This window comes from Piliocolobus tephrosceles, chromosome 8 (assembly GCF_002776525.5).
Source record: "Piliocolobus tephrosceles isolate RC106 chromosome 8, ASM277652v3, whole genome shotgun sequence".
Lineage (NCBI taxonomy): Eukaryota > Metazoa > Chordata > Mammalia > Primates > Cercopithecidae > Piliocolobus > Piliocolobus tephrosceles.
In genome coordinates, this window is record NC_045441.1 from 4,963,172 (window position 1) to 4,979,218 (window position 16,047).

Here is a 16,047-nt window from a genome sequence, read left to right on the forward strand (position 1 = left end):
AGTCTCAGCTCACTGCAACCTCCGCCTCCCGGGTTCAAGCCATTCTCCTGCCTCAGCCTCCTGAGTAGCTGGGATTGCAGGCGTGTGCCGCCATACCTGGCTAATTTTTGTATTTTTAGTACAGATGGGGTTTCACCATGTTGGCCAGGCTGGTCTCGAACTCCTGACCTCAAAGGATCCACCCGCCTTGGCCTCCCAAAGTTTTGGGATTACAGGCGTGAGCCACCGCACCCAGCCGCCACTACCTATTGTTCGCCATCCTGGGAAGAAAGCTGAAGATGTGTTAAAATGGCATTTGGGGATTGCCTGTCTCGTGTATTCTTATTTTCCATTTACAGAAGTAACCTCTCGCTTTCTCAATTTTTAGGCCTTTTCTGATGCCATTAAAAAATGGCAGGAGCTATCACCAGAAACCAGTGGAAAAAGGAAGAAGAGAAAAGAAATGAACCAGTATTCTTACATCGATTTCAGGTAGAACAAGGTAATGCAAACTGTGTTGCTGGCAGTGTGTAGCTGCAACACTGTACCTTTTCTTCTTCACAGTCAGTGAAGGAAGCCGTGCTACAGGTGTCTGCCCAGCATCTGGCCAGGCCAGTCCAAGGAGTGACTGACAGGAACTATTTTCTCAGCACATCAAAATTTTCAGAAAGTGGCTGCACTTGTTGGCTTCCTTCTTCCTACTTAAGATAAACCATGGCAGGAAAATTTTGTGTGGTAGAAAATTCATGTGTGAGAAGGTATTTGAGTATGCTGTTAAGCTTGGGGAAAAAACTGGTCTTGAAGGTTTGATGAGAATTGGCTGTGTTGTTAGGTAAAAACTACCCAGACTTATGAATGAGGCCTTACTACAGAGGGTCACTTATGCAACTGAGAGAATGGCCAATAGCCACATGTTTCTCCAAAATTCTGTCATTCGTACTGATGAAATAACTGTTGAAAACCCTTTTGAAGAGGTTACTTCAGGTCTCATCCCCAGAAATATAAACTTGAGTTTTATAACAACTCAGATTTTATCTGAGTTGCTTCCACCCAGTAAAGGAGTTACTACAACTTTTCTAGAGATCATCCCTTTCTGTTACGTGTGCACTTAATTACCACACTTGATTTCAGGTATGACTAAGTGGGAACTCGGGTAACTATAAAGCTGGAAAGTGTTTGTATTTGTATTTGTATTTACTTTTTATTTTTATTTTTTGGAGACGGAGTCTTGCTGTGTCGCACAGGCTGGAGTGCTGGGCGCAGTCCCGGCTCACTGCAAGCTCTGGTTCCCGGGTTCACACCATTCTCCTGCCTCAGCCTCCCAAGAAGCTGGGACTACAGGTGCCCACCACCACACCCGGCTAATTTTTTGAATTTTTTAGTAGAGACGGAGGCCTTGGCCTCCCAAAGTGCTGGGGTTACAGGCGTGAGCCACCGTGCCCCACAGTATTTGTATTTACTATGAACTTTTCAGGATCTAAAAGCAAATCCCTTAGGCTATGACTCCTGAGGTTCCTAAGCCAGTCTGTGGAGCAGCGCTCTGCTGACATGACATTCTCCTGGCCTGTGGCAGAATGTAGAACTAGGGGCAGTGTGCAGGTGGTTTTTCATTCAGCCAAATTTACCCACAGTTCAGAACAGGCATCCTTGTACATAGCCATACAGCGTTTGTTTAGTGGTGGAGAAAGTGCTACTTTGCAAGATAGTTGACTCCCTTGTTGGTCAGCTCCATCTTTTAGACAGTTCTTCCTTTGTATTAAGTCAGCATGTACTTCCTGAAGTTCCCTGCCGTGGTTGTATTTCTTGGCTGTGGAGAGACCGATTCTGGCTGTTACCCCTTCGTCAGCCTGACTGTCCTTCTCCCCTTCCCTGTGTGCCTTTCTCTAGCTTGTCAGGGTCTTTTTGAAAGTTGGGGTGTAGAAGACGGGACATCATACTCCATATGAGGTCTGCTCACATTCAGTCTTGCTCTTTTCACCCACATTGCTGTCAGGTCATATACCTCTCTCAGTTTTGCTGCATCTCACATTTTCCCCTGTTAACTTCATTTTATTTGATTCAGTCCCTTGTTTTAGGTATAGCACTTTAATTTAGATGCTGAGTCTTAAATTTAATTATCAGATAATCTTTAAGGACCCTGGAAGTATGAGATAAAAAATACACTTGATTTGTGTTAGTAGTTTAATGTTTATGACTCATACTTAGCCTTTTTTAACAGCTTTTTATAAGGACACAGGCTAAGAATTCCTCATCTGTTCCAGGCGTCCCATTTTTCTCCTTTTCAGTTTGTTTTCCATCTAAGCACTGCTCTTTGGGCTATAATTGCTTGACTCAGAGTGAGGCAGGGTTCTCCCTCCTCTGTCCTTTTTATGGTCCTTCAGGAAAGTAAATTAGAGGGAAGTGTGTAGACTTAATTGCATTTATTTTTAAAAATAAAGGACTGAGGCGGGGCGCGGTGGCTCACGCCTGTAATCCCAGCACTTTGGGAGGCCGAGGCGGGCGGATCACGAGGTCAGGAGATCGATATCATCCTGGCTAACACAGTGAAACCCCATCTCTACTAAAAATACAAAAAAATTAGCCAGGTGTGGTGGTGGGCACCTGTAGTCCCAGCTACTTGGGAGGCTGAGGCTGGAGAATGGCGTGAACCTGGGAGGCAGAGCTTGCAGTAAGCCGTGATCGTGCCACTGCACTCTAGCCTGGGCAACAGAGCAAGACTCTGTCTCTCAAAAAGTAAATAAATAAAATTAAAGGACTGAAAATAAATCTTACTACTTTAACATGATAAACTACAAAAAGAACTGAGTAAAGACGAAAGAAAGAATAGAGGTTGGAATTTTTAAAAAATTTGTAGCGTTGATAATTATAACTAACATTTGTTTAGCACTTAACACGTACCAGTCACTTTTCTAAGTGCTTTAATGGATTAATTCGTTTATGTTTCAAATAACCTTATGAGATGTATGTGCCATTATTATCATTTTGTAGAAAAAAAACTGAAGCACAGAGAGGTTAAGTAACTTAGCACATGTTACACAGCTAGCAAGTAGCCGAGCTGGGAATCTGGCTTCAAAACTTACTCTTTAATCATGTGCTTTTCTATTCTCATAATACCAAAAACTGGTTTTGCTTTGTTTTTAATTTTGAGACGGAGTCCACTTCCCAAGCTCAAGCAGTTCTCCTGCCTCAGCCTCTCAAGTAGCTGGGATTAATTACAGGTGTGTGCCATCACGCCTGGCTAATTTTTGTATTTTTAGTAGAGACAGGGTTTCACCATGTTGTACAGGTTGCTGTCGAACTCCTGACCTCAGATGATGCGCCGTTCTCGGCCTCCCGAAGTGCTGGGATTATAGGCATGAGCCACTGCGCCTGGCCCCAAAAACTGGTTTTCTGAAGAAAAAGTTTGAATTTAAAAAAATGTGAGAATGAGCAAGAGAAAAGGAGAATCAAAATAAAATGTATTAGGAACCAGATAGTAAATGTTAAAATCAAGAGATTACCAAGAACAGACAAGAGTACATTGAAAATCTGGATGAGATAAAGTTTTCTAGGAAAATATAAATTGGTCAGGCATTGTGGCTCACACCTGTAATCCCAGCACTTTGGGAGGCCAAGGCTGGTGGATGGTTTGAGCCCAGGACTTCAAGACCAGCCTGGACAACACGGGAAAAATCCCATCTCTAAAAAAATACAAAAAAATTAACTGGGCGTGGTGGCATCTGCCTTTATAGTCCCACCTCCTCAGGAGGCTGAGGCAGGAGGATCACCTGAGCCTAGGAGTCGAGGCTGTAGTGATCTATGAATGTGCCACTGCACTCCAGCCTGAGCAACAGAGCGGGACTCTGTCTCCAAAAAGAAAATCATAATTTGCCAAATCAGCAAAAGAAATATAAAACCAGGCCGGGCGCGGTGGCTCAAGCCTGTAATCCCAGCACTTTGGGAGGCCGAGACGGGTGGATCATGAAGTCAGGAGATTGACACCATCCTGGTTAACCCGGTGAAACCCCGTCTCTACTAAAAAATACAAAAAAACTAGCTGGGCGAGGTGGCGGGCGCCTGTAGTCCCAGCTACTCGGGAGGCTGAGGCAGGAGAATGGCGTAAAAAAACCCGGGAGGCAAAGCTTGCAGTGAGCTGAGATCCGGCCACTGCACTCCAGCCTGGGCGACAGAGCGAGACTCCGTCTCAAAAAAAAAAAAAAAAGAAAGAAATATAGAACCTAAACAGATCAATTATATGTCTGATATTTGTCATTCTGCTCTCTTTTATGCTCATGTTATAATATATTGTGGTGAATCTAGAAATACAAAACCTAAACAGATCAATTATATGTCTGATATTTGTCATTCTACTCTCTTTTATTCTTATGTTGTAATATATTGTGGTGAATCTAGGTACTATTCCTTCAGCCCCTTATATATTTGAATGCTTTCAAAATAAAAATGGTTGAAAAACATATGGCACATTTGCACCCACCAGAATGGCTAATATTAAAAACCAAGGATAGGTGTTGTAAGGACATGGGAGAGACTGGAACTCACATGCATTGCTGATGGAGGAAGGGTGTAAACTGGTACAACCACTTTGGAACACTGGCATTATTTTCTAAAGCTGGAAGTAAGCCTATCCCATGATCTGGCAATTCCCAGCTAAATTGCGGACATACATTTACCAACAAATGGCTATAAGCAGCACTATTTAGATTAACCCAAAACAGTAAACCCAAATGTCCTCAGTAGTGAAATAGATAATAAATTGTGGTATAATCACATAGTACACTAGTGACAGAATAGGAGATGCCTTCCAATGGAGCATAAACAGAGGGAAAGAACCAGAAAGGTCAAAAAATGGATGGTAGGTTGGCAAATGGTAAGAAGCTCAGTCCTCCCAAATGGTAGAATATGAAAGAGAAGTCATGAAACATACCGCCAGAGAGAAGAGGGAGGATGAGGCCGGGAAGAATGGACATGGCTGGCCCAGATTCCTAACACAGAGTTGTCTACATGCTTTTGCATTGTCGTATATCTTCTAGGTGACATAAAAATAGAAAAGAGGATGTTCTTTCTTGAAAATAAGCGACGACATTGTAGGTCCTATGACCGGCGTGCTCTCCTTCCAGCTGTGCAACAAGAGCAGGAATTCTATGAGCAGAAAATCAAAGAGATGGCAGAGGTAGGAAGATGTGCTGTGGTCTTGGGGTATGTTTCTGGGATTCTGGTTTGCTCTGGGTTTCCCAAGACTCTCTTGGGGGTCTACGAGGTCAAACCTCTTATAACTATACTAAGACATTACAGTGACCCTTGAACAACGTGAGAGTTAGGAGTGCTTCCCCATGTGCAGGTGAAAGTCTGCATATAATGTTTGATTGCCCCAAAACTTCACTGCGAACAGCCTGCTGTTGACAGGAAGCCTTACCCATAACAGTCGATGAACACGTTTGGTATGTTTTGTGTATTACATGCTGTATTCTTACAATAAGGTAAGCTAGAGAAAAAATGTTATTAAGAAAATGATAAGGAAAATATATTTAGTATTCATTAAATGGTGCTGTGGATCAGCATGAGAAGGCCTTTATCTTCATGGTCTTCACATTGAGTAGGCTGAAGAGGAGGGGTGTGCTAGTTTTGCTGTCTCAGGGTGGCAGAAGCAGAAGAAAATGAGCACATAAGTGGATCCCCACAGTTCACACCTCTGTTGATCAAGGTCAGCTGTATTTGCTTTTTCACCATATTGAATTTGTACCAGCAGAACCAAAGCAGAGGTGCCTTGGCATGAATCAGACCAGTGGCATAGAGCCATCCTCATAATCTTTGTATTCTTCACCACCATGCACTTACATTTTTAAGACACGCCAGTTTCACCTAAAAATGTCTTTGATAAAGCAGTAAAAATTATTTTACCAAATTTTGACCCTTGAAAACATCTTTTCAATATTCTGTGTAATTAAATGAAGTCTTCATAAAGTGCTTCCGCCACATCCAGGATATGAAGCTTGTCTTATATCCAGGTATGAGGAAAGCGCTTGTGCAATTGAGCCACAAAGCAGCTGCATTGGCCACTTTTTACTTGAAAAAAAGTGACAGAAAAACTGTGATTATTCAAAATTAGATATTTGGCAGGCATTTTCTCAAAAATGAATGAAGTGATTATTTTTGACCAAAATTCTAGATTTTAAGCAGAAATTAGAATTTATTATCTTAATCCATCTGTTACAGAATGACATTCATTAATATCACCAATCTTATCAGATTAAGTATTTTTCCATAAAATAAGGAAAGATAAACCAAAGACTAACAATAATAGTTATATATAAACAAAGTGGGGGGCCAGGTGCAGTGGCTCATGCCTATAATCCCAGCACTTTTTTTCTATTTTTTTTTTGTAGAGCCTGGATTTCCCTGTGTTGTCTGGGCTGGTCTTGAACTTCTGGCCTCAAGCCATCCTCCCGACTCAGCCACCAAAATTGTTGGGGTTATAGGCACGCACCACTATGCCCTGCTAACTTTGTTTTCTTTTATCTGATGCTAAAAGTCTTGGTTCTTAATAACATTATTGTCAGATTATATCTGAGAATATAAAATTCAAATATCTTAAAGTCACTGGAAGTAAGTCTTGGTGCTTGTGCCATTAACTTGATAAACAAGTTTATTTGTTTCTGGCTAGGCATGGTGGCTTATGTGTGTAATCCCAGCACTTTAGGAGGCCAAGGCAGGCGATCACTTGAGGCCAGGAGTTCAAGACCAGCCTGGCCACCATGGCAAAACTCTGTCTCTGCTAAAAATACAAAAATTAGCTGGGCATGGTGGCACATGCCTGTAATCCCAGCTACTTGGGAGGCTGAGGCACGAGAATCGCTTGAACCTGGGAGGTCAAGGTTGGTTGCAGTGAGCCAAAATCGTGCCACCGCACCCCAGCCTGGGCAACAAAGTAAGACTGTTTCAAAAAAAAAAAAACAGTTTATTTTTTTCTGTTTATTTTGAACTTTTAGAGAATTGGTTTTGTTTTTTTAACTAATTTTGTAAAAAAAAAAAAAATTAGTTCTGAAGTCAAAACTATAAAACAAGGAATATTCAGAAAAATCTGGCTTTTGTCTTGTCCCTTTCTCCCACTTTCCTTTGTTTGTTTTTTGAGATGGAGTCTCCCTTTGTCACCCAGGCTGGAAGTGCAGTGGCAGGATCTCGGCTCACTGCAACCTCTGACTCCTGGGTTCAAGGGATTCTCCTGCTTCAGCCTCCTAAGTAGCTGGGATTACAGGCACACGCCACCATGCCTGGCCAATTTTTGTATTTTTAGTAGAGATGGGGTTTCGCCATGTTGACCAGGCTGGTCTCAAACTCCTGATCTCAAGTGATCCATCCACCTTGGCCTCTCAAAGTACTGGGATTGTAGGCGTGAGCCACTGCACCTGGCCCCCCACTTTGTTTATATATAGCCATTATTGTTAGTCTTTGGTTTATCTTTCCTTTATGGAAAAGCAAATATGTATACGTATTTTTATTTACCCATCTTTCTTATCCAGATAGTAGCAGACTTTTCCAGGCGTAGTAGCTCACACCTCTAGTCCCAGCTACTCGGGAAGCTGAAGTGGGAGGATCTCTTGCACCTGGGAGGTCGAGGCTGCAATGAGCCAAGATCACACCACTGCACTCCAGCCTGGGCGACAGAGTGAGACACTGTCTCACAAATAATTTAATTTAATCCCAAATGGTGGCAGACTCTTCTGTGACTGCATTTTTCGTTTAACCGTGCATCCTGGCAATCACTCTATGGCAATTCATAGGGATGTTTCTCTTTCCTTTTTGAACCTGGCTGGTATACCATTTTATGTAATACCACAGTTTATTCAGTCATTCCCCTGTTGCTGGACATTTAGGGTGGTTTCCAGGTTTTCGCTATTATAAATAGCGCCATGATTAAGTTTGTGCATACATCATTCCCTGTTTCTGCCCACGTGCATCTTTGGGCTAGACTCTTGGAAGTGGCATTGATGACTCTGTGCCAGTGTCCCGCCAGTGTGGTTGTCCTGCTTTGCATTTTTACCAGTAACGTGTGAGGGTGCCCACTACCACACAGCCTCGCCAACGAAGTCTACTGTCAAACATAGTTTTCGTTTGTTTGTTTGTTTTTTGAGACAGAGTTTCACTCTTGTTGCCCAGGCTAGAGTGCAACAGGGCGATCTCAGCTCACTGCAACCTCTGCCTTCCGGGTTCAAGTGATCTTCCTGCCTCAGCCTTCCAAGTAGCTGGGATTACAGATGTACACCACCATGCCCAGCCGATTTTGTATTTTTAGTGGAGACGGGGTATCTCCATGTTGGTCAGGCTGGTCTCAAACTTTTGATCTCATGTGATCTGGCTGCCTCAGCCTCCCAAAGTGCTGGGATTACAGGCATGAGCCATCCCGCCCAGCCAAACTTAGTTTTTATTTGTTCAGTTTGTTTTTGTTGATGCTATTCTTTGCTATCAAAGTGTTTTATGTGTCAGCCTTTTCCCTTATTTATTCTACATTTTGAGTCATACTGAAGAAAAATTGTCCTGTATTTTCTAGCTCTTTCATCCACTTACAGTTTATTCACAGGTAACTGTTTTTTTTTTTTTTTTTTTTTTTTTGAGACGTAGTCTCGGTCTGTCCCCCGGGCTGGGGTACAGTGGCTGGATCTCAGCTCACTTCAAGCTCCGCCTCCCGGGATTTTTTACGCCATTCTCCTGCCTCAGCCTCCCGAGTAGCTGGGACTACAGGTGCCCGCCACCTCGCCCGGCTAGCTTTTTGTGTTTTTTTTTAGTAGAGACGCGGTTTCACCGTGTTAGCCAGGATGGTCTCGATCTCCTGACCTCGTGATCCGCCCATCTCAGCCTCTCAAAGTGCTGGGATTACAGGCTTGAGCCACCACGCCCGGCCATCACAGGTAACTTTTTGAACTGCTAAACTGTGTAATCGAAGAGATCACAATACTGGAGTTATGTTTATGGAAAAAATACTAAATGGTTAGTGTCATTTTTATTAAATTTGTGTCTGATTGTGTGCTTTTTTTGTTCTTCAGCATGAATACTTAGCTTACCCTGCAGATGAATGAAGAATAGTATCAAAAGGTAGTTTGAAATCTCACCTTGTTTATTCTGGACATTTTCATGGGCTCTTTTCTCTTACCATGTTTTGTCAGCATTTTTGATGGCAAATTTGTTTTTGGATAACCTCCTGTTGATTTGCCAAGTTTGCAGTTCAGCCAAGTTATAGTCAGGTACGTGATCTAATGTAGTCACTCTTGTATCACACTGAATCAGAATCGAAGGGGAGATAATAGATGTTCCCGTTAAAAATCATTACCTGACGTTCATTGGATAGACTCATAAAGGAAAGTTTACAATTTAGATATCACTTTAGAGTTAAAAGAAAGAGATATGTCTAACCTCAGGGCAAGATGGGTTTCTGTATGGTCTCTGCCGCCCTCATACAGTGAGTTTTCTTTTTCTTTTTTTTTTCAAACAGCGTCTTGCTCTGTCACCGAGGTTGAAGTGCAGTGACGCATTCTTGGCTCACTGCAACCTCTGCCTCCTGGGTTCAAGTGATTTTCCTGTTTCAGCCTCCTGAGTACCTGGAACTACAGGCATGTGCCACCATGCCCAGCTAATTTTTGTATTTTTAGTAGACACGGAGTTTCACCATGTTGGCCAGGCTGATCTCGAACTCCTTACCTCAGGTGATCCACCCATCTCAGCCTCCCAAAGTATTGGGAACAGGTGTGAGCCACTACACCCAGCTAGTGACTTTTCTAATGTGGCGTTAAGAATGGGTTAGTGGCTGGGCACCGTGTCTCGTGCCTGTAATCTTAGCGCTTTGAGAGGCTGACATGGGAGGATTGTTTGAGCCCAGGAGTTCAAGACCAACTTGGTCAACATAGAAACACCCAATTTCTAATAAAAATAAAAAAATAAATAAATAAAAGAATGGGACTGGATGCAGTGGCTCATGCCTCTAATCCCAGCACTTTGGGAGGCCGAGGTGGGCAAATCACAAGGTCAGGGGTTCGAGACCAGCCTGGCCAACATGGTGAAACCCCGTCTCTACTAAAAATACAAAAAATTAGCTGGGCGTAGTGGTGGGCACCTGTAACCCCCACTACTTGGGAGGCTGAAGCAGGAGAATCACTTGAACCTGGGATGTGGAGGTTGCAGTGAGCCAAGATCACATCACTGCACTCCAGCCTGGGCAACAGAGTAAGACTCTGTCTCAAAAAAAAAAAAAAAAAAGGAATGAGTTGGTGATTGGATCAGTTGCTATAGTTAATAAAAGGAGTCAATAGCCTGATACATTACTTGAGGTTGCTGCTTTAGTTATAGCTTCAATAGTCCCTTAAAATAAAGCTCAGACTTGGATATGACCCATTCACACTCTTTATGACAAGAACAAAATTCCACTTTTGAAAGCATTTTGGGTAACATCTCTCGTGCTCCTTATCCTTGCTTTTTATAATTACATTAGCATCTGAGTGCAGATGTTCTAGTTCCCTTTGCACCATGGGATTGAATATGATAACTTTATACAAAGAATTACTCTAAAGAATACCAGACAAAACCCATGAAAACGTCGCTGTTTTAGCTATGGATTACTATTGTTCTAGTATCTTGAGCTAGATTTATATAGCACGAAACAGCATATCATTGTTTTATGGCCCCTAAAATGGGTTGCTTTTTACCTCAGAATTTGTGTGGGGGTTGGGAGAGAGATGAGGATGGGAGACAAGGCTCTCCCTCTGCTTAAGTGCAGGACATTTCATATGTGTTTCTTGACTGCCCGCAGGACAGCCAGCTGATTGAGTGTCGCTGCTGCTATGGGGAATTTCCATTCGAGGAGCTGACGCAGTGCGCAGATGCTCACTTGTTCTGCAAAGAGTGTCTCATCAGATACGCCCAAGAGGCAGTCTTTGGATCTGGAAAGGTAAGAACTGTGTAATACGTCCCATGTATATAGGACACATTCCTGGAGTCTAAGGAGACCATGTTGATAGATAAGTGTAAGTGCCTCTTTCAGGGTGAGGTGGAATTTTGCTGGTGTGCTTATGTGTGCATTACCTGTTGTGTGTGATTACGTGGGTTCTCTAAGCACAGCAGATTTCTTTTCAGGGAGCAGTAGAATTCTTCCACGCCCCCATGCCTAGCTGCAGAGGAGCACCCGCTTCACTCATCTTCTTATTCATAATCAGAGGGAAGGTTACCTCCAAAAGAGAGAACGTTGCAGCCTATTGGATTAAATATATGTTAAAATAACATAACTTACTTTACACAAGATCATATTTCTCTCTCCAAAGTCAGTTTCTCTGGACACCAGCATATAACAAACACAGTATGGGAATTTTACATTGTTTTACACCACTAAGTTTGTAGTATTTTGTTCCAGCAGCAATAGAAATCTAACACAGTGATTAAGAACATGACTTTTTGCCTGGGTGCGGTGGCTCACGCCTGTAATCCTAGCACTTTGGGAGGCTGAGGCAGGTGGATCACCTAAGGTCAAGAGTTTGAGACCAGCTAGTCAACATGGTAAAACCCTGTCTCTACAAAAAATACACAAATTACCTGGGCATAGTGGCTCACACCTGTAGTCAAGCTGCTCAGGAGGCTGAGGTGGGAGCCACTGCATTTCAACCTGGGCAACAGAGTAAGACCCCATCTCAAAAAGCGGGGGGGCTTTTTATATCCCCAACCATACATAAGACACATTGACATCTGTCTGGCGTATGCTAAAAACTTGCCAAAAAGTACCTAACTTAGATCTAATCATGAGACAAATCAAATTGAGAGACACTCTACAGACTTACTGGCCAGTACTTTTCAAAAGTGTCAGGGCTGTAAAAGACCAAGAAATACTGAGAAACTCAGGTTGGAAGAGACTAAGGAGACATGACGACTAGATGCCTTGCGGGATCCTGGGCCAGAAGAGAAGACATGAGTGGAAAGACTGGTCCCATTAATGGTAGAAGACCACTGTCAACTTCCTGGTTTTGACATAAGATGTTAACATTAGGGGCCGGGCACGGTGGCTCACACCTGTAATACCAGCACTTTGGGAGGCCAAGGTGGATGGATCACCTGAGGTCAGGAGTTCAAGACCAGCCTGACCAACATGGAGAAACCCCGCCTCTACTAAAAATACAAAATTAGCCAGGCCTGGTGGCACGTGCCTATAATCTCAGCTACTGGGAAGGCTGAGGCAGGAGATTTGGTTGAATCCGGGAGGCAGAGGTTGTGGTGAGCTCAGATTGTGCCGTTGCTCTCCAGCCTGGGCAACAAGAGGGAAAGTGCATCTCAAAAAAAGAAAAAGAAATAGGCCAGGTGCGGTGGCTCATGTCTGTAATCCCAGCACTTTGGGAGGCTGAATTGGGCAGATCATGAGGTCAGGAGTTCGAGACCAGCCTGGCCAACATGGGGAAACCCCATCTGCGCTAAAAATACAAAAATTAGCCAGGTGTGGTGGTGGGTGCCTTTAATCCAGCTACTCAGGAGGCTGAGTGAGCCAAGATCACACCACTGCACTCCAGCCTTGGGGACAGGGCAGGACTCTGTCTCAGAAAAATTAATAAATAAATAAAGTTTCTGTTTTTTCAAAGAGCATGACCTTTGGAGTCAAGCAGAAAGCATTGGGCCATGCCCCCCGTCAGCCATACCAGCTCTGTGATCTTGAGTGAATTAAATGCCTTAAGCCTCAGTTTCTTCCTCTGTAAAATGGAAATAATCATAGCATTGTGTTGAAAGCTAAATGAGGTGATGAGTTTAATGAACTTATTGTTTGACACATGGTAAATGCCTCATCAATTGTAGCTAGTTACTTTTAGGATGTGTTTTTCCATTTGTTTTCTTTGGTGTCTGTCTTTCATTCATGTGGGACGCATTCCTCATGTCTGACACTCTGTTCATGTTAAAGAGCTGTTGGAAAGCTGTGTGAGTGGTGGGGCTTATAGAGCAGCGGGTTTGACTCTAGGTGCCTGGGAGCCAGTTAGCTTTTATATTACGAACCTGAATGGCCCTTAAGTCTCTTCCCTGGGGTGATTCAGTCTGCCTCCTGCCTAGTGGGTGTGAGCCCATTTTCCAGCATTCTGAAACTGAGTGGGAGGAAGGGGCTGGAGAATTCTCTGTTCATTATGCAGACTCCATTTCAGACTCTGACTTCAGGCCCCCTCAGCTCTGCTCTCCTCTGTGACTGGTTCCCAGGTCAGAGCCTTGTGGTCCAGCTGTTCAGATCTTCCTCATTTCTCTCAGAGTCAGCCAGTTCTTTCTGAAGGGGGTAGGAACTAGAGGCTCCACCCATCTCCCTGTTTTCAGTTTGTTACTTTGAGTCCTCCCCCTCTCCCCACCACTCAGCTCTGCTTTCCAGAGGGTCTCCAGCTTTCTAATATCTGTAGAGGGGACCAACTTCTCCCCAGCATCTCCTTTTCAGACCCTAAGCTATGGGCTTCTCTGTCTGGTCTGCTAAGCCATTTATCCTTCCTCCACTTTCAATCTCTGTGGATTGTGATTTGGGCTAATAGAGATCCTCTAGTGATATCAAAAATGTACTGGATTTTTGTTTCATGGTTTCCTTGATTTAATTGTGATTTCTTAGAGGCGAACAGGCAGAGAGATCTTTGCTCTACTGTCTCAGGATCTATGTTTTTAACCGCTGACGCTTTTTATTTTTCTATAAACGGTGTTGATTTTTTTCTTCTTTGCCTGTTCGCCTTTTTCTAGTCGGAGCTCAGCTGCATGGAAGGCAGCTGCACGTGTTCGTTCCCAACCAGTGAGCTGGAGAAGGTGCTCCCCCAGACCATCCTGTATAAATACTATGAACGAAAAGCTGAGGAGGAGGTTGCAGCAGCCTACGCCGACGAGCTTGTCGGGTTCATTCTCAGGCAGAGCGTGTCATCTGCCAACCTTTCCCCATTGTGAAAACTACCTGGGCACTTGCGTCAGATGATGAAAATTGAGTGTATCTTCCAGGTTTTTTGGCATTTCTTGCTGAGAAATAAGATTATCAATAATTTTATTTATTTATTTTTGTTTTTTAACACCTTGAAACCATTGAGTAACCAGTAATTCTGTTAATGGAAAACTCTGCAGCTCAAATTTCTTTTTTCTTTTTTTTTTTTGAGTTGGAATCTCACTCTGTCATCTAGGCTGGAGTGCAGTGGTGCAGTCTCGGCTCACTACAACCTCCGCCTCCCAAGTTCAAGCAGTTCTCATGCCTCAGCCTCCCGAGTAGCCTGGATTACAGGTGTGCGCCACCACGTCCAGCTTATTTTTGTCTTTTTAGTAGAGACGGGGTTTTGCCATGTTGGCCAGGCTGGTCTCCAACTCCTGACCTCAAGTGATCCACCCACCTCGGCCTCCCAAAGTGCAGGGACTACAGGTGTGAGCCACCGCGCCCGGCCTGCAGCTCAAACTTCTGTCTACATATCTTGGCACCCCCGATCTTCTTGCCCATAGATACAATCGTGGTGCCCTGGGCTGGAGGGAAATCGGTATATGCAAGGAGTTCTCATTGAGATTGGGCTGTGTTTATTGAGTAGTTTATATAGAGTCAGGACCGCAAGTGGTGCTTATGTTTCCCAATAAGAGCCAGCACAAAGAAGAGGCTCAATCTGTGTTTTCAGGAAAACTAAGGAGTATAAAGGGGATGTGAATGTCCAACTCAAAATTCCATCTTCATATGAACAGCCACATGGAGCTGGAACCAAGTCAGTCTTTCATGTTTGAAGTAATGGCACTTCTGCTGTTCTGACTGTAGGTGCCCCTCCTGTAGCTTTCCTGCTCTGTTGGACAGTGATGTGAAGAGGTTCAGCTGTCCTAATCCTCGCTGCCGAAAGGTAGGGAGGCAAATTTTTTTCTAGATGTATATCATGGTATTATAGGCTGCTCTCATGGCCCAGATATCTGCTGTTTACCTGACCTCTGATGTATAAGGAGGATTTGAGTGCTTTCCTTTTCATAAGCAAATGAGGATGAGTACTTTGTGAGTAATGGTTGACATGGTGACTGAGATGGCAGCCACTCGTGCCACTCCAGTTACAAAGCTCTGGATTCCCGTTTTATATCATCTTCTTTAGGACAGATACTATAATGTAAAGTGGGAAGTGTTTAGTTTCTCTTCCACTGTGTCAGTATTTTTCTTGCTTGCTCTTTTCACCACCTGTGCTCAAATAACCCCCGCTACCCCTCTCCCCAAACACACCTTTTGCCATTTTCAAAGTCCAGATGACGCTTCTTTGATTAAAGAACTGGGCGTTATAGTGGCATCTCTATCACATCTAGTAGGTTATTTATTTAACTGTTTCTCCTCATAAGAACTGACTGTATCAGGTGGGAACAGGTCACTGCACTCAAGGGCAGTGACCTTTATTGTCTGTCTGTGGCAGAGTTGTATCAGTATCATTGCTGTGAACTGTCCAATGCCAAGCATGTTTTCTATTAGGACTTTTTTTTTTTTTTTTTTTGAGACAGAGTCTTGCTCTGTCGCCCAGGCTGGAGTGCAGTGGCCGGATCTCGCTCACTGCAAGCTCCGCCTCCCAGGTTTAGCCATTCTCCTGCCTCAGCCTCCCGAGTAGCTGGGACTACAGGCGCCCACCACCTCGCCCGGCTAGTTTTTTTTCTTTGTATTTTTTAGTAGAGATGGGGTTTCACCGGGTTAGCCAGGATAGTCTCGATCTCCTGACCTCGTGATCCGCCCATCTCGGCCTCCCAAAGTGCTGGGATTACAGGCTTGAGCCACTGTGCCCGGGCTTCTATTAGGACGTTTTAAGCAAGACTCTTAAGTTCATGTGAGAATTGCAATGTCTCAATTATATTTAAGATTGAATTAGATTTTGTGTTCGTAACCTCCGTCTGCATACACATAGCTAGCAACCTCCTGGGAGGAAACTCAGAGAATATTGTACCTACTAGAAGTGGGAGGAATTACATGTTCTTTCACACTACTGATTGCCCTGAATTTAAAACCTTAAAACTCGTCCCCACTCACCCACCCAGTCCCCTTCATCTCCGTGTCACGTACACACACACCACACATGCACACACACCACACATGTGCTCACACCACACATG

General features: G+C 43.8%; 1 long non-coding RNA gene across 4 annotated transcripts in view; it reads left to right on the top strand.

The window, feature by feature from the left end:
* Window positions 1–16,047, top strand: part of LOC111530612 — a 34,916-nt gene that overhangs the window by 3,998 nt on the left and 14,871 nt on the right. Inside the window, exons 2-7 of one of the 4 annotated variants that reach the window (XR_004229075.1) lie at window positions 368–481; window positions 5,010–5,149; window positions 9,018–9,066; window positions 10,775–10,912; window positions 13,699–13,847; window positions 14,735–15,415. This is a non-coding gene — a long non-coding RNA (uncharacterized LOC111530612). Of the gene's footprint in view, window positions 1–367; window positions 482–5,009; window positions 5,150–8,821; window positions 8,883–9,017; window positions 9,067–10,774; window positions 10,913–13,698; window positions 13,848–14,734; window positions 15,416–16,047 lie in introns of those variants that run through there. The other 3 variants (XR_003307035.1, XR_003307036.1, XR_004229074.1) reach the window with 3 other exon arrangements.